At 38.0% G+C, this 26561-nt stretch overlaps 1 protein-coding gene across 2 annotated transcripts in view; it reads left to right on the plus strand.

The window, feature by feature from the left end:
• Positions 1-6: 6 nt before the first annotated feature.
• KIF24 (kinesin family member 24) overlaps positions 7-26561 on the plus strand; it is an 83288-nt gene continuing 56733 nt past the window's right edge. For both annotated transcript variants that reach the window (XM_024560222.4, XM_045195137.3), the window contains exon 1: positions 7-196. The gene's annotated coding sequence lies outside the window, so the exon portion shown is untranslated. The remainder of the gene's footprint in view (positions 197-26561) is intronic.

Consider the following 26561-nt stretch of genomic DNA (forward strand, 5'->3'; position numbering starts at 1 on the left):
GCGGGACTACCAGCGCGCGGGTGTCGGCGCGGGCGTTCGAACCGGCTCTCGGCGGCGTTACCATGGGGATGCGGCCTGGCAGCTACCTCAAGCTCGAGAGTTGACGGGACGCCTGAGTCGCCAGCTTGGGGGCTCTCTCCTGTCATTTTCTGTCCTTAGATAGAGTTGACCGTGGAGAAATTTGGAAGCCTCCGAGGTGAGAAAGGGCGGGTGAGCACCGGAACGGGCTAGGCCTGGTGGTGAGCCTTGGCCCCTGCCCCGCGGGAGAGGCACCGTGCTCAGGGCACCCGCCGAGCGCGTGAGAAGGCGGGCGGTTGTGAGTTGGCCTCTCCCGGTTGCCAGAGCGCTCCACTTTCCTACCCTTCATCCTCACATCGCCGCCTTTTCTCCAGCGATTATCTTGGACGCCACTTCTATGAAACCTTTTCTGAGTCTCGAAGTCCTTCTGTCTTTGAACCCATTACCCTGTCTGGAATCTCTCTCTCTCTCAGAGCGCTCCTATTCCTCCTTGGGTTATTCGTGTACTAACGCAAACCTCATTCTCCTCCCTTCTCCAATGTAATTCTGAGGCCTTTGAGGCAAGGCAAGCATTTTCACGATGTTTTACTCAGACATACCTCGTAGATATTGCAGATTGGGTTCCAGACCACCGTAACGGGAGTGTCGCAATAAAGCGAGTAGTAATCGTTGTGCTGGTGGAGGGTCTTGCCCAACAAAGTGAAGGGCAATAAAACGAGGTATGCCTGTAGTAAATTTTTCAGGAAATGAGTTTAATTTAATTCACCACAGATAGAGGATTCCCCTCTAGGCCATGTCCCACTTCCCCCTCTCATACAGAGATTATTTTTTATTTTTATGGGAGTAGAGGGTGGAAACCCTAATCTCATGTGCAAAAGGACATGAAAGTTCAAGGTTGGCCTTCCCACTCTGTGAAAGGAAAACTTGCTACAACTCTCCCTGCATTGTGGCCTTTAGTCTTGGTCTCCCAATGCTGTTATTAGATTCCCTCCCTATTAGTCTTTGCTTAAAACAAATAATTTTGTTGTTGCTGTATGCCAAGAGAGTTTGTCTCAGTTTCTTAGTGACTCACAGCTATTGTGTTTCAGAAAATACTTTAAATTATTTTCTCTTTTGTGTTTATTTTGCACTTGGAGTCTCTACTTCAGTGTATATAGCGGCTGCTCATGTAGCTGTCATTCATCAGGTGTCCATGATAGAATTGCATTATCAAGTTGGTTTCATTGTTAACTCCTAAGACGATATATGCCTGATCTGCTTGTTGATGATTCTTATATTAAAATCATAGCTCAATGAAGACTTTAAAAAAGAGAATGAAAAAGTAAGGTATAGCAGCTATGTTTTTGTTACCCTCTTATAAATGTTTGAAGACTACCAGACTGCAGATCTGTGACATGTAATGGAAACCAGACTGGAAATTCAGGGTTTGGTGATGGCTGGCTTTGCAAGTCATTTAGCCCTTTTGTTTATTTATTTATTGTATCCTCACCTAGGAAATTTTTTCATTGCTTTGAGAGAGAGGGAGTGAGAGAAAGAAATATCAATTGGTTGCCTCCCATAGGTTCCTGGACTAGGGATCAAACCCTCAGTCTAGGTATGTGCCTTGATTGAGAATTGAACCCACAGCCTTTTGGTGTACGGGACAATGCTCCAACCAATCATTTAGCCCTTTTATTTTATTTTTTTAAAGATTATTATTTAGTTTTAGAGAAAGGGGGAGGGAAGGAGAAAGAGGGAGAGAAACATCAATGTGTGGTTGCCTCTCACGTGGCCCCTCACTGGGGACCTGTCCTTCAACTCAGGCATGTGCCCTGACTGGCAATCAGACCAGCAACCCTTTGGTTTACAGGCCATGCTCAATCCACTGCCGGGATTGAACAACCCCAGCCAGGGCTCATTTAGCTCTTTTAAAACTCACTTTTTCCACCTAAGAAATCAAAGGGTTGAATTAGATTAGAATTCCTGTAGCTCTATTATCAAGTTAATCAAGCAGTTGATGTTATGTAGACATCACATACTCAGTCTTCCAATACAGGTGGAAATAATAGTTACCATTTATTGAGTTTAAAAGTTTACCCTGTGTCAAGCACTATATCAAAGGTTTTATATAAATATTACATTTTTCTTAGCATAGTACATATGGGCTGCCTGTTCTTTGGGGATTTCTATGGAGGGAGGCTTCATCATATATATAGGCATGATCAATTACTAACTCCATTTCCATCCCTCTCTTCTCTCTGGAGTGTGGGAGGTGGGGCTCAAATGTCCATGCTTCTAATTATGGCTTGGTCTCTGGTGACCAGCCCCCATCCAGGAGCCCACCCAGAGTGACTTCAGAACAAAAGATGCTCCTGGTGCCTTATCACTTAGGAAAATTCACAAGGGTTTTAGAACCCCTGGGTCAGTAACCAGGGGCAGAGACCAATGGATATTTTCTATTATCTCACACCATTCTGTTGTTCTATGCTTACATATCAGAGACTGAATTTAGCACTTTATTTATATCCCAATTAATTCTCACAGTAGCAAGCATCTTTTCCAAGTCACTCTTATTATTATTTTTTGCTGTTTAACTTCAGTAACTTCCTGAATGATCTTTCTTCTGTTTTGCCTACCCTGTATAATCCATTCCCCACATAAATGGCAGAGTGATTTTTAAAGATCATGTTCTTTCCCCACTTCAAATTCTCCAATGACTTCCTGTTTCACTTTAAAATCCAGATACTGTGACATGGCCCAATAGATCCTACCTAATCTGGCCCCTACCTTTTTGTGCTCATATAATACTACTCCCCCTCTCACTGAGCTAAAACCAAATCGGTCTTTTGTTTGCTTAGTCGTGGCATTCTCGTTTGCACCTTAGGGCCAGTGTGTTCATCTGGAATGCTCTTCCTCCTGATCTTTGCACAAATGACCCCATATTATTTCAAATTTCACCTCAAATGTTCACATTGGAATGAGACCTTTTATTTTTTAAAAAACAGTTTATTTTTTATTATATATTTTTCCATTACCAATTTTTGCCTTTATACCCTCTTCTACCTCCATCCACTCTCTAACCCCCTCAATCACTATACACTGAATGAGACCTTTTCTGATCTTCCAATGTTATGTAGACCCTTCACCCTCTTTTATTTATTATTTTTAACTTTTTTAGCATATTTTATTGATTATACTAATACAGTTGTCCCAATTATTTCCCCTTTGCCTTCCTCTGCCTGGTAGCCCCCCTTACCTCCAGCAGTCAACCCCGCCCCTTAATTCATGGGTCATGCAATTTGGCTTCTCCATTTCCTATACTATTCCTAACATCCCCCTGTCTATTTTGTACCTACCAGTTATGCTTCTTAATCCCTGTACCTTTTCCCCCATTCTCTACCTTTGCATCCCAGTTGATAACCCTCCAAATGAGCTCCATATCTATGATTCTATTCCTATCCTGGTTATTTGCTTAGTTTGTTTTTTTAGATTCACTTTTGATAGTTGTGAATTTGTTGCCGTTTTAATGTTCATAGTTTTGATCTTTTTCTTAAATAGATCGGTTTAACATTTCATGTAATAATGGCTTGGTGATGATGAACTCCTTTAGCTTCACCTTGTCTGGGAATCACTTCATGTGCCCTTCCATTCTAAACCATAGCTTTGCTGGATAGAGTAATCTAGGTTGTAGATCCTTGCTTTTCATCACTTTGAATACTTCTTGCCAGTCCCTTCTTGCCAGCAAAGTTTCTTTTAAGAAATCAGCTGACAGTCTTATGGTACCTCCTTTGTAGGTAACTGTCTCCTTTTCCTTTGCTGCTTTTAAGATTCTCTATCTTTAACCTTTGACATTTTAATTATGATGTGACTTGGTGTGGTCCTTTTTGGGTCCAACTTGTTGGGACTCTCTGTACTTCCTATCCTTGCATGTCTATTTCCCTCACCAAATTAGGGAGGGATGTTTTCTTTCATTATTTTCAAATAAGTTTTCAATTTCTTGCTCTTCCTTTTCTCTTTCTGGCACCCCTTTGATTCGGATGTTCATACATTTGGAGATGTCCCAGAGTCTTTGTATTCTCTCCTTGGTTTTTTGAATTCTTGTTTCTTCTTGCTGTTCTGGTTGAGTGCTTATTTCTTCCTTATGTTCCAAATTGTTGATTTGAATCCTGGCTTCCTCCCCTTCACTTTTGGTTCCCTGTAGATTTTTCTTTATTTCACTTAGTGTAACCTTCATTTCTTCCTTTATGTTGTTGTTGTACTCAATGAGTTCTTCAGCATCCTGGTCACCAGTGTTTTGAACTCTGCAAGAGATAGGTTGGTTATCTCTGTTTTGTTTAGTTCTTTTTCGGGGGGTTTGTTTTTTTTTTCTTTCATTTGGACCATATTTCTTTGTCTCCTCAATTTGGCAGCCTCTCTGTTTTTGTTTCTGTGTATTAGGTAGAGCTGCTTTGACTTCTTGTCTTAGTACCTTGGCTTATAGTAGAAGAGGCACCTGTAAATTGTGTGGGGTGGAGCCTTAGGTAATCACCATGGTAGGGCAACCTGTTTCACTGCTTTGTGGCTCTGTGTAGGGGGTAGGTTTGGAGAGGGGACAGTGCTGCTTCCTGGCTTCTAGAGGTTTGCCTGGTATTTGCCCCGTTTCCAGTCACTTCACCCACTCCTTGTATGTGACTGGCACCCTTCCAGCTGTTGCCCTGGTGCTGAATCCCAGGTGTGCATTTGTGTATGTTCTAAGATTGTGTGGGCCCTTTAAGCAGAGTCTCCTGAAAATCTGGGCAAATCTTCCACCACCCCAACCCCCACTGGCTTTTACAGCCAGAAGGTATAAGGATTTATCTTCCTGCCACGGAACCCTGGGCTGTGCAGTCTGGCCTCGGTCTGGGATCGCTTACTCCCAGGGTATCCTTCCTGATTTTTATCCACTACATGTACATATGGGACCACCCTTTCCACTGCCTCCACTGCCCTCCTGTGCCACACTGCATCTCTGTATCTCTCTGTGTCTCCGCCCCTCCTACACTTCTGAATGAATGTGGCTTTTTTAAATCCTTGGTTGGTGAGGTGGTTCCAAACAGTTAGATTTTCTTCTTTTTCTTCTTTTTAAAGTATATTTTATTGATTTTGCTATTACAGTTGTCCCTTTATTTCTCACCTTTATTCCACTCCACCCTGTACCCCTGCAGATACCCACCAGAGTTGCCTACTACCCACCCCCCCTTAACTTCATGTCCATGGGTTGTACATGTAAGTTTTTTGGCTTCTCCATTTCCTATACTATTCTTAACCTCCCCCTGTCCAGTTTGTATCTACTGTTTATGCTTCTTATTCGCTGTACCTTTTCCCCTCTTCTCTCCTCTCCCCTCCTACTGATAACCCTCCATGTGATCTCCATTTCTGTTATTCTGTTCCTGTTCTAGTTCTTTTTGTTTTAGGTTCTGTCATTGATAGTTGTGAGTTTGTTGTCATTTTACTGTTCAAAGTTTTGATCATCTTTTTTTTTAATATATTTATTGATTATGCTATTACAGTTGTCCCATTTCCCCCCCACTCCACTCCATCCTGCCCACCCCCTCCCTCCCACATTCCCCCCCTATAGTTCATGTCCATGGGTCATACTTATAAGTTCTTTGGCTTCTACATTTCCTACACTATTCTTACCCTCCCCCTGTCTATTTTCCACCCATCATCTATGCTACTTATTCTCTGTACCTTTCCCCCCCTCTCCCCCTCCCACTCCCCTATTGACAACCCTCCATGTGATCTCCATCTCTATGGTTCTGTTCCTGTTCTAGTTGTTTGCCTAGTTTGCTCTTGTCTTTGTTTTAGGTGTGGTCGTTAATAACTGTGAGTTTGCTGTCATTTTTACTGTTCCTATTTTTTATCTTCTTTTTGTTAGGTAACTCCCTTTAACATTTCATATAATAAGAGCTTGGTGATGATGAACTTCTTTAACTTGACCTTATCTGAGAAGCACTTTATCTTCCCTTCCATTCTAAATGATAGCTTTGCTGGATACAGTAATCTTGGATGTAGGTCCTTGCTTTTCATGACTTGGAATACTTCTTGCCAGCTCCTTCTTGCCTGTAAGGTATCTTTGGAGAAATCAGCTGACAGTCTTATGGGGAATCCTTTGTAGGTAACTGTCTCCTTTTCTCTTGCTGCTTCTAAGATTCTCTCCTTCTGTTTCATCTTAGGTAATGTAATTATGATGTGCCTTGGTGTGTTCCTCCTCGAGTCCAGCTTCTTTGGGACTCTCTGAGCTTCCTGGACTTCCTGGAAGTCTATTTCCTTTGCCAGACTGGGGAAGTTCTCCTTCATTATTTGTTCAAATAAGTTTTCAATTTTTTGTTCTTCCTCTTCTCCTTCTGGCACCCCTATACTTCGGGTGTTGGAACATTTCAAGATGTCCTGGAGGTTCCTAAGCCTCTCCTCATTTTTCTGAGTTCTTGTTTCTTCATTCTTTTCTGGTTGGATGTTTCTTTCTTCCTTCTGGTCCACACCATTGATTTGAGTCCCAGTTTCCTTCGCATCACTATTGGTTCCCTGTTCATTTTCCTTTGTTTCTCTTAGCATAGGCTTCATTTTTTTCATCTGGTTTTCGAACAGATTCAACCAATTCTGTGAGCGTCTTGATAACCAGTTTTTTGAACTGTGCATCCGATAGGTTGGCTATCTCTTCCTTGCTTAGTTGTATTTTTTCTGGAGCTTTGAAGTGTTCTGTCATTTGGGCCTTTTTTTTTTTTTTTTTTTTTTGGTCTTGGCGCGTCTGTTACTTAAAGGGGTGGAGCCTTAGGTGTTCACCAGGGCGGGGTAACGCTGGTTGCTGCACTGTGATGCTGTACGTGGGGGAGGGGCCGAGAGGGAGTAATGGCGCCCGCTCCACTCTCCACCAGATTTCAATCTTTCACTCCGCTACCCACAATGAAACTGGGCCCCTCTGGTGCTGGTTCCCGAGTGGGTGGGCTTGTGCACGCCCTAGGCCCCCGTGGGTCTCTCCAACGACCTCTCCTGTGAGGCTGGGAGTTTCTCCCACCACCTCAGCCCCCACAGGTTTTTACAATGAGAGATTATGAGACTTTCTTTCCTGGAGCTGGAACCCTGGGTTGTGCAGTCTGTCTCGCTCCCCAGTTGCTCCTCCTGGTTTATCCTCAAACAAATGTGGAATCACTTGGTCTACCAGCTGCTGCCACACCGGCCAGGTTCTCCAGCCTTGGCCTTGCCACGACTCCTCTCCTGCCCAGCTGCCTTTTACCGCCCCTCATACCGGTCTGGATGAATGTTTCTACTTTAACTCCTTGGTTGTTGGACTTCCACACAGTTCAATTTTCTGGCAGTTCTGGTTATTTTTTGTTTTTAAATTTGTTGTCCTTTTGGTCATGCAAGGAGGCAAAGCGTATCTACCTATGCCTCTTGGTTGGAAGTATAAACAGTTAGATTTTCTTTCAGTTCTAAGTGTTACTTGTTTTAGAAGTATAGTTGTAATTCTCTCTGTGGTTGCATGAGTAGGTGAATCCTGTCTACTACGCCTCCATCTGAACTGGAAGTCCTAAATTTTTTAAATGTATTGATTTTAGAGAGAGGAAATGGAAGAGAAGGAGAGAAACATCAATGTTGTTGTTCTATTTAGTTATGCATTCATTGGTTGATTCTTGTATGTGCCCTGACCTAAGGTTGAACCTGCAACCTTGGCGTATTGGGACAATGCTCTAACCAACTGAGCTGCTCAGCCAGGGCACCCTGCTTTATTTTTTTATAGCACTTACTGCTATCTGAAATTAGTTTTCTTATTTGATCATCATCTCCTCCCACTAGAATAATAGCATGTTGAGTTACCTTATCTGTTTTGTTCACTGTTGTATCTATAATGTTTAGAAGAGGGTCTATCTCATGGAAGGCTCTCAAAAACTATTTCTTGAATGACTGGATGAAAAATTCTTGTCGGAACTATGACCATAGCTGTGTCCATAGCAGTTCATTTGAACAGTACAACCCTGTTTCATTTTGTTGTCCAGGGGCAGTGAGTCAGGGCACCACCAGCTCTGCCATCTTTTCCTGAGTAATCAAATTACCCTGATACAATAGTTCCTAACAACGTGTGACTACAAATGGTATCAAATGTTTTTGTATAGTGTTTAAAATAATGCAGGGATATTGATTCACTTGTGCATTAAATAAATATTGAATTTTTATTATTTCTAGACAGTTTTTTAGATACTGGGGATGAAAAGATTAATAAGACACATTCCTTGACCACAAGGACATCATGTCGTAGTAGAGGAAATAGACATACTCATAGATAATTATTACAGAACGTAATTACAATGATAGAGATATGCAAAAAGTATGATATAAACACAGAAGGGACATCCAACCACATCTGGGGAGATCAGAAAAGACCTCACTTGTGTTTTAATCAGTGGGTAAGAAGTAGACAGATGAAGTGAAGTTGATGAGAGTGGCAGGAGGCCATTCAAGAGTACAATGTAAAAAAATGCACAGAGAAATGAAACCGTGTAAGAGGTTGACTAAACTGGAGAGAGAAAGGGGCTAGACTTTGGAAAGCTTTGTAGGACATGCTAAAGATTTTGTCCTTTAGATAGGTGGCAGAATGCCACTGAAAGGTTTTAAATAAGGGAGCATCATGGTCATAACTGTGTTTTCAGAGAATACTCTGGCTCTGTATTGGAGAGGACGGTTTGGGCAAAACTGGGGTCAGGCAGAGCAGTTAAGATACTGGGGCTGAACCACCAAGGCTGTGGTGATAGGATGAGGATAATAGGGAAATCTGACAAATATTTAGATGATTAAATTGAGTGAACTTGATTATATTTGGGATTAAAGGGAGAATTAAAAGTCTGGGATGCTTCCCAGTTTAGCTCTGAGTGACTGAATAGATGGTAATGTCACTCACCCAATTCTACTCCCCAAGGAACAGAAAGGTGGAGAGACGGACTTTGTGGTGAGGTAATGAGTTTGGTTATTGATAAATAGTTCAAATGCTCAGTCATGGGGGCATTTTGATAGTGATTCCTGCATAGTTTTGCTGCTAGACATCCTTAACATTGTCAGTTTTCCAAAGTCACACTGGAATTCTGGAAGTACCTACTTAATAATATTGCGCAGTATCCAGGCCAAAAAGACTCTAGTTGAGGTTTCACTAGCAATGAGGAACTATGTCTATGATAATTGCCACCTCATAAAAAGTTTTAGAAGATTAATCAAGCAGCACAATTAACTACATATTAATTACCTATTAATAATTCCAGTGAATGTAATTATTGTTTTCATTGTCCTTTGCTCTCTCAGCATTACTCCTTTAGGTGTCATTTTGGTAACAGTCCCCAAAAGCATATAACCCTGAGTAAAAGAATTTATATCATCTAAGGAATTTATAAAAACTGATTACCCAAGTTATTTTTCCAATTAAATACTAGGTATATTTCCTAGCCAGGGAGCTCAGTTGGTCAGAGCATCACCCCATATGCCTATCCCCAGTCAGGGCACATATAAGAATCAACCAGTGAATGCATATCTAAGTGGAGCAACAAATTGATGTTTCTCTCTCTCTCTCCCTCTACTAAAAATCAATTAAAGAAACCCATGAGATATATTTTGTTGAAAGTATTTAAAACTGCAAAATGGCAACTTCTGCAATTTGGATTAGACCATGATTTTAAAAGTGAATCACTGATTTCAAACTCAACATTGGTTACCACCTGTTACTGGGAATTTTTTCAAAATTAAACCTTTATATTTAGAGAGAGTAACACTTGCACTATTTTAAGATACCTGGGTTCAACACTTTTGTTCGGTCTATTTTTAGGTGATTGCTTGCATGCTTTTCACCAAACTTAGAAACCTCATAATGGGGTTCTTGAAAAGAATTGCAGTAATTGCAAGCATTAGCTGCTTAACTGCAAACAAACTTGAACCTTTTTTTTAGTTACAAAAAGAAACCATCTCAAAAACTACTTTTATGTATAACTCACAATTGGTATCTCAATATCCACTTCTAGCCTTAAGAATTCCATTAAGTGTCATATATTGTCATTCTTTTGCAGCTGTTATTTTAAGCAGTTGTCTAGTATCATTTGTGTTCTGTTGAGATCAGTAGTCTATAGATAGAATAACCCCTAGAGTTTGAAATAACTAATTCCCTTGTTGGGGGAAATATATATACTGTATTATTCACCCTTTAATCTCCCACTGATAATCCTGAGTTTCTTGTGTTCTTAATTAAGGACCTTATGCTTAACATAATGTAAAGAGACATTTTAATGAAAATTGATTAGGAATGTTGGGTTTGTATGGTATCCAATTTTAATGGTAGAGTGGTCTCAAGGACTTTGTTAGTGATACCTTAAAAAGTGATCATTATTAGTGGTTGCCTAGGACTAGATGGGTTGGGAGTTTAATATATGAACATACCGAAAGCCACTGAATTTACTTTAAGTGGGTGAACTTGATTGGTATGTGAATTACTTTCTTAATAAAGCCATTCTATATATTTGAAAAAGTGGTCATTGTCACAGCTTAGGGGAACTCAGATTTAAGAAATATTTCTTGGCAGTCAGAAGCTATTTTAGTCCTTGTATTTTTATACTACTTATATAATAATAGTTAGAGCAAATAATATCCTCTAATGTCAGCTGACCTTCCATGTAGTCCTTATTATCAGGAACAGCATATTCATTTAAAACATATAATTAAGCTGTCCCTCCCCTCTCTCCACTTGCACCGTCTTCCTTTAGGCATGTCTCTCTCCTAAGCTCCAAGGGCCCTTGTTTTGCTCTGTAACTTGTTTCCTGAGCCCACACAGCCCAGCTGGCTCAGTTCTTTCATGGCTCTGTGAATTTCTAAGTAAATTTGCACTTGTATTTGAAATAAATAAATACATATAAATAAAAATATAATTGAGTAAGTAGAGAGTAGAAAATGGTAAGATTGAAAAAGCCACTGAGGTTTAGCCTACCTAAGCTGTGTTATCTTAAACAAGTCAATCGTTCATATAGTCTCAGTTACCACATAAAATGAGGGTGTTAGACCTGACCATGCTTCTCAAACTCAAATGCCCATAGGACCATCCAATTAATGTAAATAAATAAAGTTGATTGGTATACAGGAATCAGGAGCAAGGAGGGATCATGGGCTATAGAATAGTGTATGATCTTCTAAAGAGAGCAGGCACAACTGAGTTTAGGTCTGTTGTTACTATTTTATTGTAGGCCCAATGTGATGGTATCTTTTAATTTCTTTTAAAAGATTTTATTTATTTATTTTTAGAGAGAGGAGAATGGAGGGAGAAAAAGAGGGAGAGAAACATTAATGTGCAAGAGAAACATTGATGGGTTGCCTCTCACACACCCCTAACTGGGGACCTGGCCTGCAACCCAGGCTTGTGCCCTGACTGGGAATTGAACCAGCAACCTTTTGGTTTTGGGGACGACGCTCAACCTACTGAGCCATATCAGTCAGGGCTGTACCTTTTAGTTTTTAAGAAAAGCAGAAATGGGATGTTTTTAATTGCTCATGATTTTTAAAAATTGTAATTCTTAAAAAATGTAAACTCTATGTAAGTTAAACTGCCTGGTATGAAAGAATCCTTCATGGGCCAAATGTTATAGAGTAGATCAGCTATAGACTTGGTCTCTACTGACCTGGCTAGTGGGATTCCTTTTTTTTTTTTTCCTTTATCTTATACAAATATAATGTGGTACATACCAAAAATATGTGTGAAACATATGTAAATTATACATCATCAGACAAAATGAATAAATACCTAAGACCTAGCACATAATCTCCCTGTGTTCTCCTGTTCCCCATTTCCCTGCTGTCCCTCAGAGGTAACCATTATCCTACATTTTGTGTTTAGATGCCTGGGTAATATTCAGTACATTGGATTTGCTTGCTGTTGGGCCTTATAGAAAGGTACATTGTTTTCTGGGGTTTTTCTCCTCATGATGTTTCTGAGATTTTATAAATTGTTTAGGGTAGCTGTTTACTTGTTCTATTATCATTACTTTCTAACATTCCATTATCTGAATATGCCAAATTTACTTATCTATTCTCCAGCCAATGGACATTCGAGTTATTTCAGTTTGTAAAGGCTCTTGTGAATATCGCTGCTATGAATATTTTTTATGTGCCTCTGGAAGCACATGCGCAAAATTTTTCTTGGGTTGCGTGACTTGGTTGTAGGATACATGAAGACCAATTTCATAAGATAATGCCAAACTATTTTTCGGTGTTATTGACTTAGCCCCATGATCCTTTACTCTGAAAGTTCTCCATAAACTCTGTCTTCTCTAACTTAGTATATGTTCTTCTTCCACACCTTTTTCCCTCTTGGTGAAGATAACCTTTTGCTTCATTGTTCCTTTGTTATATTTTTCTAGAGAACTGTATGTTCTCTGCCATTTAATTAAGAACTTTCTCTGAAACATAATAGAATCATTTAAAAGTAGGTATTCTTTTAATTTCATAAATATAACTTGCTGAAAGTGCCTTTTAAAAAGCTTTTCCATGCAGAAATGTTTATTTAAAAATGTAATGTTCATTTAGAGAATTTTGTAGGTTGTATTTATCAGGTTCTACTTAGGATTATTTGCATATAAGTTCTACTTACTGTTTGGCTGTATTTTTTTAATTACCTCACAAATGATCTGGTTATTTATGGCATTTGTGAACTTTTTGTTATTTCAGGAGTTGCTCAGGATAAATAATTTTAAGATTTCATTGTTGAATGGAGAGAATTTTTTTTTAAACTAGGGAGCATGAATTATTTCTGTAATAATTTTGAATATTTTTTAAAAGGCCATGAACACACAAATGTTTTCAGCTACTGTAAAAGTTACCTAAGCCACATTTTACTTTCCTCTTCCCTGTATTCTTTATAATAAAATAAATACAACTTTACAGAGAATTACTGAATTAACCATTATAAAAATTACGAAGATTATATGATATTATTATATCCATGTACAAATGAGTAAGGCTTTTTAAAAAACAGGTTTCTTTTATTTAAAATAAGGAAGGATAGGGTTTCTAAGCATCTTAATAAAATGAAATAGGCTTTGGTTTATGCATTATTAGGCTTATTTGAATCACTTTTAAAAAAGAATAGCCATCACTCTCACCTGGGACATGTTAAGCTCTTGAGATTTTCATTCTTGGTTTGAAGAGTCTAAAAATATATTCAACATGTGCATTGTAACAACTCTTAACCACAGCTCAAATTTCTGTAGAAAATTTCAGTACCTTTTTCTCAATTTCTCCCATGGTTAATTTTATTTTTGATAATTATAGAAATGAATGTTTTAGGGGAAGAGTTTTTCCCTTTTAGATGCTAGTGTAACATGTAAAATCTAATATTACAAGGTTTCTTTTTGGAGTGACAAAAATGTTCTAAAATGTGGTGATGGTTGCACAACTCTGAATTCAACTAAAAACTGTTGAATTGTATACTTTAAACAGGTGAGTTTTATGGTGTGTTTTATCTCAAGAAAGTTATTAAAACTTAATGATGCCCTGGAGGGATTTATTGACCCTTCCACCCCCATTTTCTCTTTGATAATTGAAGTATTTGGGATACACATGAATTTGCAAAACTAAAAATAACTTGGATACTTTAGAACTTGGGCCACTTTTCCCCAGTTTTTCTAGTCAGGAAGGAATATATAGACTTTAGATTTAAGTTTTCTACTTTTTCATAGCATTCAAATACTTTTATTAGAAATATTGAATGATCTGGACGATTATAAAAGTGGGCAATAGTAGATTCTGATATTTTCTTCAGGTTTTTTGAAATTATAATATCTGCTCCTTGGTTCATGTTAGTTACTGAATTGTCTTCCCCTAAAAATAGAGGACACAACTCTTTCGGCAAAACATCCTACCTACCCATGGGATTGCTTCAAACATTTTTTAAAATATGAAATACTTTTTTCAGGTTATTGACTCTATATGTATATTTGTTTCACTAATGCCTTGTTTTTCTCAGGTTGTCGTAAAAGCATTCATGATTTATGAAATTTCTTTACTAGCAGATATTATTTAGGTTAGTGAAAAAAACATGAAAAATAGTATGGTCATTTTAAGTTGTTTCCAATGACCTAAGAAATAAAGTCACACCAAATGGATATCCCACAAAGGGGAAAATCTCTTTGGTCTCCATATATATATTTAAAATAACAATTACACTATGTGATTTTATTTTATGAGAAATTCTAGAAAATACAACTCATCTGTAGTGACAGAAAGCAGGTTAGTGATTTCCTGGGGCCAAGGGCAGAGGAGAGGATTTACTGCCGAGGAGTATTAGGAACTTTTAGAGGTGATTGATGGGATTGTCTTGCTTTTATTTTGATTGATGTGGTTACATGGGTAAGTATTTTTCAAGACTCATAGACCTGTACACTTAAAATGGGTCTAGTTTATTATATATAAATTATACCCCATTAAAGTTTATTAAAAGAAAATACATTTAGAGAATTTTTGTTGTTACAAATTTGACATACACATGACAAATTTGTATCCAGTGTTAGTCTTATATGGTAGTCAGGCATGTATGTCAACTATTTATTACAATGAAGGAGAGAAAAGTACTTGTACAATTGTCATTAATGAAACAGTTTTAAATTAATAGAAGCTTACACATAGTGTTACTGTTAATTAGTATATTTTATAAGTATAATACACCTACTTCAGTATCTCTAATCCCTTACCTTTTGATTTGTTGTATATTCAGCTTTTCATCAGTCAAATATGGCATGTCCTCGAATAATGCTGTTTTGTTATCACATTGATGAGATACCTGAAGAACTTAACTCTTGTTTTTATTATTTAGCCTATAGTAAAATTGGTTTTGTTATATGTCATTTCGCTTAGTTACAGCACCTATCAACAATGTTAAGTGAGGACTTACTGTAATAAAAACCACCTGTTAATAGTGTTAAAAGTCACTCTTGTGGCACATATGTTTGTTTCTAATGAGTCAACACAGCTACATGCCAGGCACAGTGATCGAGTACTGAATAAGAGAACATGGCCCCATCCTTTTGGATTACTTTATAGTTTTCACATTTGTTTTACGTAAATATCTTACTGCATCCTTTGAGAAAGGAAACTGAAATTCAGAGAAAGTAAATGAGTTTTGCCCAAATGAGTTTTGCTCAGCTAAATGACTGAGAGTTATCTGATTCTAAGTTCAGTTTCAGGCAGTTTTGGTGGGTAGAGTTACATAGTTTAAGTAGATAAATTGAGAGTTTGAAGGAGCATGTTAAATAGTTGGATCTTTTCCACATCCTGAAATGTGAATAAACTTCCTTAATTGTGTATAAAGTTTCATATGTTCTCCTTCCAGTTATTTTCTTGGTCACCAGGATAAGAAAATTTGAATTTCTGCCAATTGGATTTCTTCCAAGACTATTTCTGATTGTTACCCCAACAGCTGAGACCTAACAGTCTGTGGGTTTGTCAGAAAGGAGAACTCTGCATACTTGTGGCATTCATTGTGAGTGGGCCCTTACATGTAAAAACCTGCCCATCTGTCTTCTATTGGATTTTGCTGATTTGCAGGGCATTTTCCCGGTGGTGGCAGCTGTGACATTCCATGCTGCTACACAGATCTGCAGGAGGCAACCAGTCTGCTGAGCTGGGTAGATAGCAGGCCTGTTTTGGGGCTGGCAATTGGACTCTCTTTGCAGCTACTTCTGAAAGAGGCAGCATGGAGTAGGGAAAAACAGATGGACTGGCCATGAGAAAATCTAAGTTCTAATCTTAGAAATATCACTTGACAGCTGTGTTATCTTGGGCAACTCACTGCTTCATTTTGATCTTTCACCTCCTAAGTAAAATGGGTGTGTGTGTGTATGTGTGTGTGATACGTGCATTATGAATAAATCTCAAATCATTATGCTAACTGAAAAAAGCCAGATACAAAAGAGAATATATGGTATAACTCTATTTACATTAAACTTTTAGAAAGTGCAAACTAATATAATGACAGGAAGCAGATCAATGGTTGCCTAGGCCCAGGGGCAGCAAGGAGGATGGATATAAAGAGGCATGAGGAATCTTTTGAGGATGATATTCTGTATTTTAATTGTGGTGGCAGTTTTACCGGTATACATAGCTGTCAAAACTCATACAATTGTACAATATCGTGCACACACACCAAAAAAGGAGGATTCTAAGACTGTTTCAGAGCTAAATAAGAAAGAACATTGAAGTAGGTTTGGATTATTTGTCATGGGCATGGGAGAGGGGAAAACCAGCACAGATATGTGTTTGTAGGCTATGTATTTGCCCTCTTTGCTCTTGATTACCCAGTAAAGTTAGAGCTAAAAGAGTAGGAATGCTCAAATGAAGCAAGTCAACAATCATCAACCTCGGCATCTAATCTTCTTTCTTTACCCATTTGTCATTTTTATCTGAATCTTTATGAACTAGTAGTGGTGGAAGACATTTGAGATCAGTCAAATTTCTTAAAATATATGAAGTATTTAATTTATTAAAAATTTTGGCCTTATATTCCACTTGTTTGATTATTCTGCTTCTTAGTGTTTATTATATCCTATCACCTTTATGTTGAGGAACTCCATTTACATCCCTATAGTCACCATATGACAGAAGTATCAATGGTAAATTCTTGAAATTTAAGAAAGGGCACAAGAAATAAAATGGAAATGACCTGACCCCAGATTCTCATTCTGTATTCTATTAATGGTTGTAAATGCCTCAAAGTTTTCCTTTTTTTTTTAAATCCTCACCTGAGGACATTTTTTTATTGCTTTTAGAGAGAGAGAGGAAGGGAGAGAAACATTGATATAAGAGAGAAACATCCATCAATTGCCTCCCATACATCCCAGAACCAGGGATCATATGTACCCTGACTGGGGATTGTATGCCCTCCCAGACCAGGTAACAAACTCACAACCTAGGTATGTGCCCTGACCAGAATCGAACCTGCAAACTTTCAGTTAAGGGACATTGTACCAACCAACTGAGCCACACCAGCCAGGGCCAAAGTTCTTCTTAATAAGTTCTTCCTACCCTGGCTGGTGTAGTTCAGTGGATTGGGCGCAGGCCTGTGAACCAAAGGGTTGCTGGTTCGATGCCCGGTTGGGGGACATATCTGGGTTGCAGGCCAGGTCCCTAGTGGGGAGTGTGTGAGAGGCAACCACACATTGATGTTTCTCTCCTTCTCTCCTTTCCTTCCCCTCTCTAAAAATAAACAAATAAAATATTAAAAAAAAAAAAAAAAAGCCTTCCAGAAGCCACAACTGATTATTTGGAATTGACACTGAAGTTGAAAATTGACCTAGAGAAAGACTATTCAGTAACTCCAATACGAAAGGAGTAGTGATTGACCTTTCTGTATCAATAAGCTACTTGTGTCTATAAAGAGCTGTTCCTGATCTACAAAGGGAACAGAAGGGCCAGTGTTGTGCACATTCTTTTCCTCTTTCCCTAATGCCCAAGCCCTTTCTGCTTTCTTTATCCTTTCTTGCTGGGAATGCATAACTTTTAGCTGGATGTGGGACTATGTGTGGCTACTTCTAGTTTCTTAGAGGAAAGCCAATTTTAGGTTTTGGCTAGGAAAGTACAAGGTGAAGGTGTCAAAGACTTGAAACAATTAATTGGAATACATGAAATATATTAAAAACCCATGAATTAATAATGAATTTGAGCCCCCCTAGACCTCCCCAAAAGAACTTATTGCATACCATCGAAAATAACTAGGGCACTACTACTATGAAAATGGCAATTAAAAGGAAAGAATACCTTATGTCTGCCTTCATATATAAACTCTACTTTTGGACAACTTAATAGCCTTAGTTTTTGACAGAAAGTTCTTTACAGATAAATTCCACAAAGAATGATAGATTCAAAAAATCACCATTTTGCAACCTCTTAAGAAAATAATTGAGGCAGGTAACTATTGTCAGTGGATGAAACCAGTAAATTGGCTGGTTGATGGAAAAACTTTACATTGAAGGAACCAGGCTGCAGTTTGTAGACATTTGTATGTGTTTTGATGTGTTGTATTATGAAGCACATGGTAACACCTATGAAGTATTTTTTACCTAAAATGTGGAACTTGATTCTAATATAGGGTTGCCATATTAAGCCAAAACAAAATAAGACACCTAGTTAAATTTGAATTTCCAATTAATAGTGAGTGATTCTTTTTTTTTAGCATAAGTATGTCCCATACTTGGAACATATTTGATTTCTACAACGAGTCAATTGAATAGGAAGCAAAAAAAAAAAGGACCAGGTACTTTAACAAAAATAAAAAATACTTAAGAGACATAAGAATCAAATGTGTACCTTTTCTGGATTCTGATTTGAACAAAAAGCTTTTTTTGCAGATATATTTTATTTTATTTTACTTTAAAGATTTTATTTATTTATTTTCAGAGAGAGGGGGAGGGAGAAAGAGAGGAAGAGAAACAGCACGCCCCCAACTGAAGACTTGGCCTAGAACCCAGGCATGTGCCCTGACTGGGAATCAAATCGGTGACCTTTGGTTCACAGGCCGGCACTCAATCCACTGAGTCACACCATCCAGAGCTATGCAAATATATTTTTAAAATATATATTTCAAGGTAGATATTTAAAAAAAAATTAAAGTCATTTCTGAGATAATTGGGGTGATTAGATTATAGACTGAGCATAAGATACCAAAGAATTATTTTTCATTTGATTAGGTATAATAATGGCATTGTGGTTATATGAGAAAATATCCATTTAAAAATGAATATAAGGCCAGCATTATCCTAATTCCAAAAGCAGATAAAGGCACTATAATGGAAGAAAATTCTGGGCCAATATCCCTGATGAAAATAGATGCTAAAATCCTCAACAAAATATAGCAAACTGAATATAGGAATGCATCAAAGATCATAAACTATTAAAAAGTGGGATTTATTCTGGGAATGCAAGGTTGGTACAACATTTGCAAATCAATAAATGTGATTCACCCCATAAACCGAGTGAAGGATAAAAACCACATGATCATATCAATAGGTGCAGAAAAAGCATTTGATAAAATCCAGCATCCATTAATGATAAAAACTCTCAGCAAAGTGGCAAAACATAATAAACATAATACATAATAGAGGCCATTATGTCAAACCAACTGCCAGCACCATACTCAATGGGCAAAAACTACTAGCATTCCCCTTAAGATCAGGAACAAGACAGGGATGTCTGCTTTCACCTCTTTTATTCAACATAGTACTGGAAGTTGTAGCCATAGCAATCAGACAAGAAGAAGAAATAACAGGCATCAAAATTAGAAAAGAAGAAGTAAAACTGTCTTTATATACAGATGACATGATACTGTACACAGAGAACCCCAAAGATTCCAAGAAACTACTAGAACTGATAAATGAATTCAGCAAAACAGCAGGATACAAAATTAACATCCAGAAATCAGTTGCATTTTTATATGCCAATAACAAACTAACAGAAAGGGAAATTAAGACAACAATCCCATTCACAATTGCTTCAAAACAAAAAACCTAGGAGTAAATCTCACCAATAATGTAAAAGACCTGTACATGGAAAATTATAAGACACTAAAGAAAGAAATTGAAGAAGATACAAATAAGTGGAAGCACATACTGTGTTCGTGGATAGGAAGAATTAACATCATTAAAATGTCCATAGTACCCAAAGCAATCTATAGATTCAATGCAAGTCCTTTCAAGATTCCAATGACATATTTCACAGAACTAGAACAAATATTTCAAAAAATTTATATGGAACCACAAAAGGACCCACATAGCAACAGAAATCTGGAGAAAGAAGAACAAAGTTAAAGGAATCATGCTACCTAGTGTCAAACTGTACTGTAAGTCCATGTAGTCAAAACAGCATGGTACTGGCATAAAAACAGACACATTGATCAGTGGAACAGAATAGAGAGCCCAGAAATAAGCCCACACCTTTATAGTCAATTAATATTTGACAGAGGAAGCAAGCACATACAATGGGTGCAGGCACTGTGGAAAGTAGTATGGAGATACCTCAAAAAATTAAAAATGGAACTGCCTTTTGACCCAGTCATCCCACTTCTGGGAATATATCCAAAAGGACCCAGAACACTAATTCAAAAGAGCACAATCACTCCTATGTTCATTGCAGCATTATTTACAATCACCAAGATATGGAAGCAGCCCAAGTGTCCATCAGTAGATGAGTGGATAAAACAACTATGGGACATTTACACAATGGAATCCTACTTCGCCATAACAAAGAAGAAAATTTTATCCTTTGTGACAGTATGGATGGACCTGAAAAACATTATACTAAGTGAAATAAGCCATTTAGAAAAAGACAAATACCATATGATTCCACTTATTTGTGGAATCTAATGAATAAACTGAACTAGCAAGGAAAATGGGGAACAGACTCATAGATGGAGAGCAGGTGACAGCTATTGGGGTGTTAGGGGGCATAGGGATGGAATGAAAAAGTAAAAGGACTCATGGACATGGACAACAGTGTGGTGATTGCTGGGTGAAGGGGGGGTATAAGGGCACTAAATGGTAATGGAAAAAATACAATAAAGATTAAATAAAAGTAGTAATAAAAGAGTCACTGTGTTGAAAAAATACATCTTGAAACTGAAAAAACAAAAGTTATTTTTCATTTCTAAGACATAGAACAGTGAGAGATACAGTAAAATGTCCTTCTGTAGACCTACTACACATCTTCTCCAGCACTGCCATCTCTGAGGGCAGAAGGTGAGATTACTCTTCTCGGGAAAGTTCCCTTTCAGTCTTTTAACTCTACTTCTTTTGAGAAGCTGCAGAATCATAGTTTTCAAGCACTAGTCTGGGAATCCTTTCATTCTAGAGTCACTTCCAAGGACTGGGGGACATATGATGAACACTATCCCAAATCTTGATATCAATAGAACCTAAAGGCTATTAATTCCATTCACCCATAATTTAAAAAAATTAATTTAGAGATGAAATGATTTTGGGATTTATTTTAAAGATTTTAATTATTTTTTAGAGACATGGGAAGGGAGTGAGAAAGAGGGAGTGACATGGAGAAAAACACCAATTGGTTGCTTCTTGCACACCCCAACTGAATCCTGGATTTTGCCTCTAACCAGTAATTTTCTGTACTAGTTATTACTAAACAAACTCTTTGGTAGTCTAATGACATGTTTTAAATTAAAATCTTACTTGACACCTTAAAATAGAAAAAAAGAAACCATGTGAATGTTTTGCCCTCTATTCTCTTCTGTCTTCCTCCCTACAGAATGAGAATGTATTTGGTGCCAGTGGTAGTTTTAAGGGTCTATGTTTACTGAATGTCTATGATGTGTACCCCAGTGCTTTAGTATTAGTTACCTTCTATCCACTAATAAAGTTGACATGTCAGTATTTTATTTCTATAGCTAACCTATTTCTAAGAAGGGTGAAGGGGCCCCCTACAATAAAACATAGTTACAAATAAAACATTGAATTAAAGTGAAAGTATGAATTTATGGGTAGGTGTGTGGAGAAGCGTCATTATCCTGATAAGCCTGCCTAAGGAGATCTAAAGCAAAAATCCTGGGGTACAGATAAAGTTCATTTCAGTGATACTTTGGAAACTTGAATCCAAATATACTTAAATATATTTGTATAAAGAGAAAAGTTTTAGTTTTATGTAGGTTTTTTTTTTTTCCTCCCTACCCTTCCCAAGGGAGACCCATTGCTACTTGTAGATTATGACCTTTGTCTGGGCAACTGCTATAATTTATAGTCTAGGTCAGTGGTCCCCAACCATTTTGGCACGAGGGACCGGTTTTGTGGAAGATAGTTTTTCCACAGACTGTGGAGGGGGATATGGCTTTATAGCCTGCCACCAGATGCAGCTTAACTGTCACTTGCCAATCACTGATAGGGTTTTGATATGCCTCTGCAAGCAATTTTGTTATGGTCTCTGTGCAGTCAAACCTCTCTGCTAATGATACTCTGTATTTGGAGCCGCTCTCCAGTGCTAGCATCACCACCTCAGCTCCAGCTCAGATCATCAGCATTAGGTTCTTATAAGGAGCATGCAACCTAGATGCCTTGCATGTGCAGTTCACAGTAGTGTTTGCACACCTATGAAAATCTAATGCCACAGCTCATCTGACAGGAGGTGGAGCTCAGGCGGTAATGCAAGCAGCTGTAAATACAGATGAAGGTTCACTTGCTCACCTGCTGCTCACCTCCTGCTGTGTGGCCTGGTTCCTAACATATCACAGACCAATACAGGTCCATGGCCCAGGGTTTGGGGACCCCTGGTCTAGGTTATCCTGTTAACAGACCACCAGCTTTGGACTTGTTTGTTCTCCTCCCTAATTATCTAATCAGGCATCTAGATGATCCTTTGCTCCCATCCTCTTCTACCCACTGAAAATAAGCCCAATAATAAAATTAATTTTAAGATTTTTAAAGAGTAATTTAGCCCTGGCTGGTGTGGCTCAGTGGACTGAGCACTGGACTGCAAAGCAAGGGGTTGCCGGTTTGATTCCCAGTCAGGGCACATGCCTGGGTTGCTGGCTAGGTCCCCAGTAGGGGGCACGTGTGTGACAAGCACACATTGATGTTTCCCTCCCTCTCTCCCTTCCCATCTCTCTAAAAAAATAAATAAAATCTTTTAAAAAGAGTAACTTGCATTGAAATTATCAATCTTTAATGATAACCAGTAAATAAACACTATCTTTATTTTAGGGTTCACTCATGTAGGGTTTTTAAATGGAATTCTGGTTTAACTAGATTAAATAGCTTATTTAAAGCACCTAAGCATAATGCTTGTCCTAAAATAGAACTCAGTAAATTTTAGTTTAATGAGATCATCAAAGTAGTATGACTGTGGACTATTTGCTGAAATAATAGGATTAACCTTGTTATATAAGATGGGGGGTTTTGTTTTTTTTTTTTTTTGGAACTATATGCAGTGTTCAGGGTGATGTTGGTAAAGACATTGTGCATATTAGGCTCTTCTAGGTTGTAAGAATCCTAGTTGTCTTCTTTACTTTGGGTGATGGGACTTGTAGAGAATTAGGAAACTGAGAGAAAATGGCTCCATAGCCACAGAAGCAGGCTTCATGGGCTCTTCTAATCATTGGTTGCCTTGGGTAAAAAGTAGAAATGGTGGAACTTCTTGTCCTTTGTCCTAAGCAGATTTTGTTAATTCGACAAATATTTGTTGCACATCTATCTAGCACAGTGCTAGGCTGAGTGGGATCACATTGCTTTTCTGTTTAAGAATTGACATTACAGTATAAGGTAGAGCTACCTTACATGTATGGAACAAGGCTGGCAATATATTTAAAAAATAGATGAGTCTAATAAATGCCCTATCACTTTTACCATCCAAACACTATAGGAGTTTGGAGAGAGAAATCTCATCTCCCTGGGGTAACTCATTTATTCAGCAAACATTATTTATGAGTATGGATTGTTTTTAATGGCTATAACAAAAAGCATATGGAAGTGCCTATGTTAAAGAGTAGATTGCAGTATAGTTATGAGTACAGTGTTATATACAAAGTAGAACGATGCATTAAAGAAAAGAAGGCTAGGGGGGAAAACACCAAAATAATAACAAGAAATTGGATCAGGTCATTTGGGGAGGTTGGGAGATCAGGAGGTAGATGAAATTAGAAATATATATATATTTTTTTATATATATTTATTGATTATGCTATTACAGTTGTCCCATTTCCGCCTCTTCACTCAACTCCATCCTGCCCACCTCCTCACTTCCACATTCCCCCCTTATAGTTCATGTCCATGGGTCATACTTATAAGTTCTTTGGCTTCTACATTTCCTACACTATTCTCACCCTCCCCCTGTCTATTTTCCACCTATCATTTATGCTATTTATTCTCTGTACCTTTCCCCCCTCTCTCCCCCTCCCAATCCCCTATTGATAACCCTCCATGTGATCTCCATTTCTGTGGTTCTGTTCCTGTTCTAGTTGTTTGCTTAGTTTGCTTTTAAAATAAGTAATATAGTCACATAATTTCAATATTTTAAAAAACAGCTGTTCTAGGTCCTGCTCTGGGTGATGGAGATGGCAGTAAACTAGAAATAATAGGAAAGGTAATAATAACCACCAGCATTTATTGGTACACAATAGTCTTCTTCTCATGCTTGACCTCCACCAACTGTTCCCCTTCCCCTAGACCAATATTATTACTTTTTTTTACATCCTGTCAAAGATATATTCTGCCTGATAAGCAAATATGTAGATCTATTATAGATAAATGATCTCTTTCTCTTTAACAAATGGTACCTTTACTATACAAACTGTTAACTTGTTTTAATCACTTAATATATTGGAGACCTTTCTTTTTATTCAATAAAATATTGAGTGTTTACTTATTCTTTGTAATTGCTTCATAGTATTCCATTTAATGGATTGCCATAATTTATTTAATCAGTCCCTATTCCATTTCTTTGCTATTACATAAAGTGCTGCAATAAATAATTTTATACCTGTGTCATTTTGGACTTGTATACAATATCTTTGTATACATTACAGTGTATACAAAGTTCCTAGAAGTGAAATTGCTGGATTAGTACATTTGCATTTGTAATTTTGATAAATCTAGATCAGTGTAGTACATTCGTAATAACCTGGGGAACTTTTTCAGTATTCTTATGTCTATACCCACAAAAACCTGGGAGGTTCTTTTTTTTTTCCTATGGATCTGGGATGGGACTCAGGTATCTATGAGGCGTTGGACCTTTGTAAAATGGAATGTGGTACAAAGGAGCCTATCTAATTTTAAAACAAAAGAGCAGAGACTAATTACAAGGCTCAGAAAGGCACCATGCTGCCAATTTATGAAGAAGCAAGCCATTGGATACTTTGAATCTTTATGTACGGATTATTGCTATATCTGGCCTTTTCCCCCACCCCATATTAGAGGATATCTAAGCAATGCAATATGAATATATTAGTCTCACAAGTACTTATTAAGAGATGGAATAGAAGCCATGATAATCAGAATTAGATTGGGAAATCTTTGGTATGTCACCGAGGAAATAAATGTGTGAAATACAGGATCTTGTACAGCCTGTGGAAAGTAAGAAGACTTCATACCACTTAACCTGTTCCCCTGGATAAGACTGAGTCAGGTGAGGAATATAACTACTTAGAAATAACTTAAAACAAAATTGAAGGTGTTTTTTGTCTTAAGTTCTGAGCTAGGTGGTGAAGATAGTAACACTGATAACAATCACAGTAGTAATTACTACCAACAATTACTGGACACTAAGTATGTGCTGTGCACTGTGCTGAGAGTTGTAAAAGTGTTTCCTCATTGAGTACTAATCCTAGGAATTGTGGGGACTGTTACATTCCCATTTATAGTTGAGAAAAATGAGTTTCAGAGGCATTAAATAAGTAACTTCCTAAAGGTCACACATGTGTCTACTTCATAGGATTGTTTGAAGGTTAACAAATAAAGTACTTAGAGCAGTGCCTAGTATGTAATAAATGCTCAGTACATACTAACTGTATTATTATTACTGAAGTACAAAAGAAATACCAGTTATCCCTAGCTAGGGCATACCTTACTGAAGAAAAATATAAATAAGAGTTTTTCCTGGGAAAGACAGGTATTTCAGGTGGAAGAAACAGTAGTAAAGGGATTGGTAGCCTGGTTTAACTATTGCATTAAGGTGTTTGGCAATGAAATGGAAGAAGAGGCTGAGAGATGAAAGAAGGTTTTATGCAGGTGAGGGGTAGCTGTTGAGCTATCTTGAAAGGATGAGCATAACTCATTTTAGTAAGCAGAGGGAATTGGAAACACTAATGGCAAAGATACGTTTAAAAAGTCATAGGCCCTGACTGGTGTGGCTCAGTTGGTTGGGCATCATCCTGCAAAGCAAAAGGTTGCCAGTTTGACCCCAGGTCAGGGCACATGCCTGGGTTGCAGGTTTGGGGTGCAGACGAGAGGCAACTGATCAGTTTCTCATGTCAGTGTTTCTTTCCCTGTCTTCCTCCCTTTCCCTCTCTCTAAAAATAAGTAAATATTTTTTTAAAAGTCATAGAAGGGATGTTGCAGTTATCTTACTTAGTTTACTACTGTGTAAACTAAAGCTTAGTGGCTTAAAACAATTACTGTTTTATTTGCTCACATAGTTCTGGTCTCTCCTGGGGTCACTCATGTGCCTGCGGTCATCCGGTGGTACCACGTGGGCTAAATACTCTAAAACGGAGGTGTCAGACTCATTTTCACCAAGGGCTACATCAGCCTCTCAATTGCCTTCAAAGGGCCAAAGTAATTTTAGGAGTGTATAAATGTAACTACTCCTTAACTGTTACGGAGTTGAAATTACATTTGGCCCTTTGAAGGCAACGGTGAGGCTGATGTGGCCCTCGGTGAAAATGAGTTTGACACCCCTGGAAATGTCTTCTGTCACACATCTTGTTCTGATGATGGCTGCAGGCTGGGCAGCAGAAGTGTTCCAAGAGAACAGAAGCTGCAAGGACTCTTGAGGCTTAGGTATGAAGGTCACACAGTGTTGTTTCTACCATATTCTCTTGGCCA

The sequence above is a fragment of the Desmodus rotundus genome, chromosome 1 (assembly GCF_022682495.2).
Source record: "Desmodus rotundus isolate HL8 chromosome 1, HLdesRot8A.1, whole genome shotgun sequence".
NCBI lineage: Eukaryota > Metazoa > Chordata > Mammalia > Chiroptera > Phyllostomidae > Desmodus > Desmodus rotundus.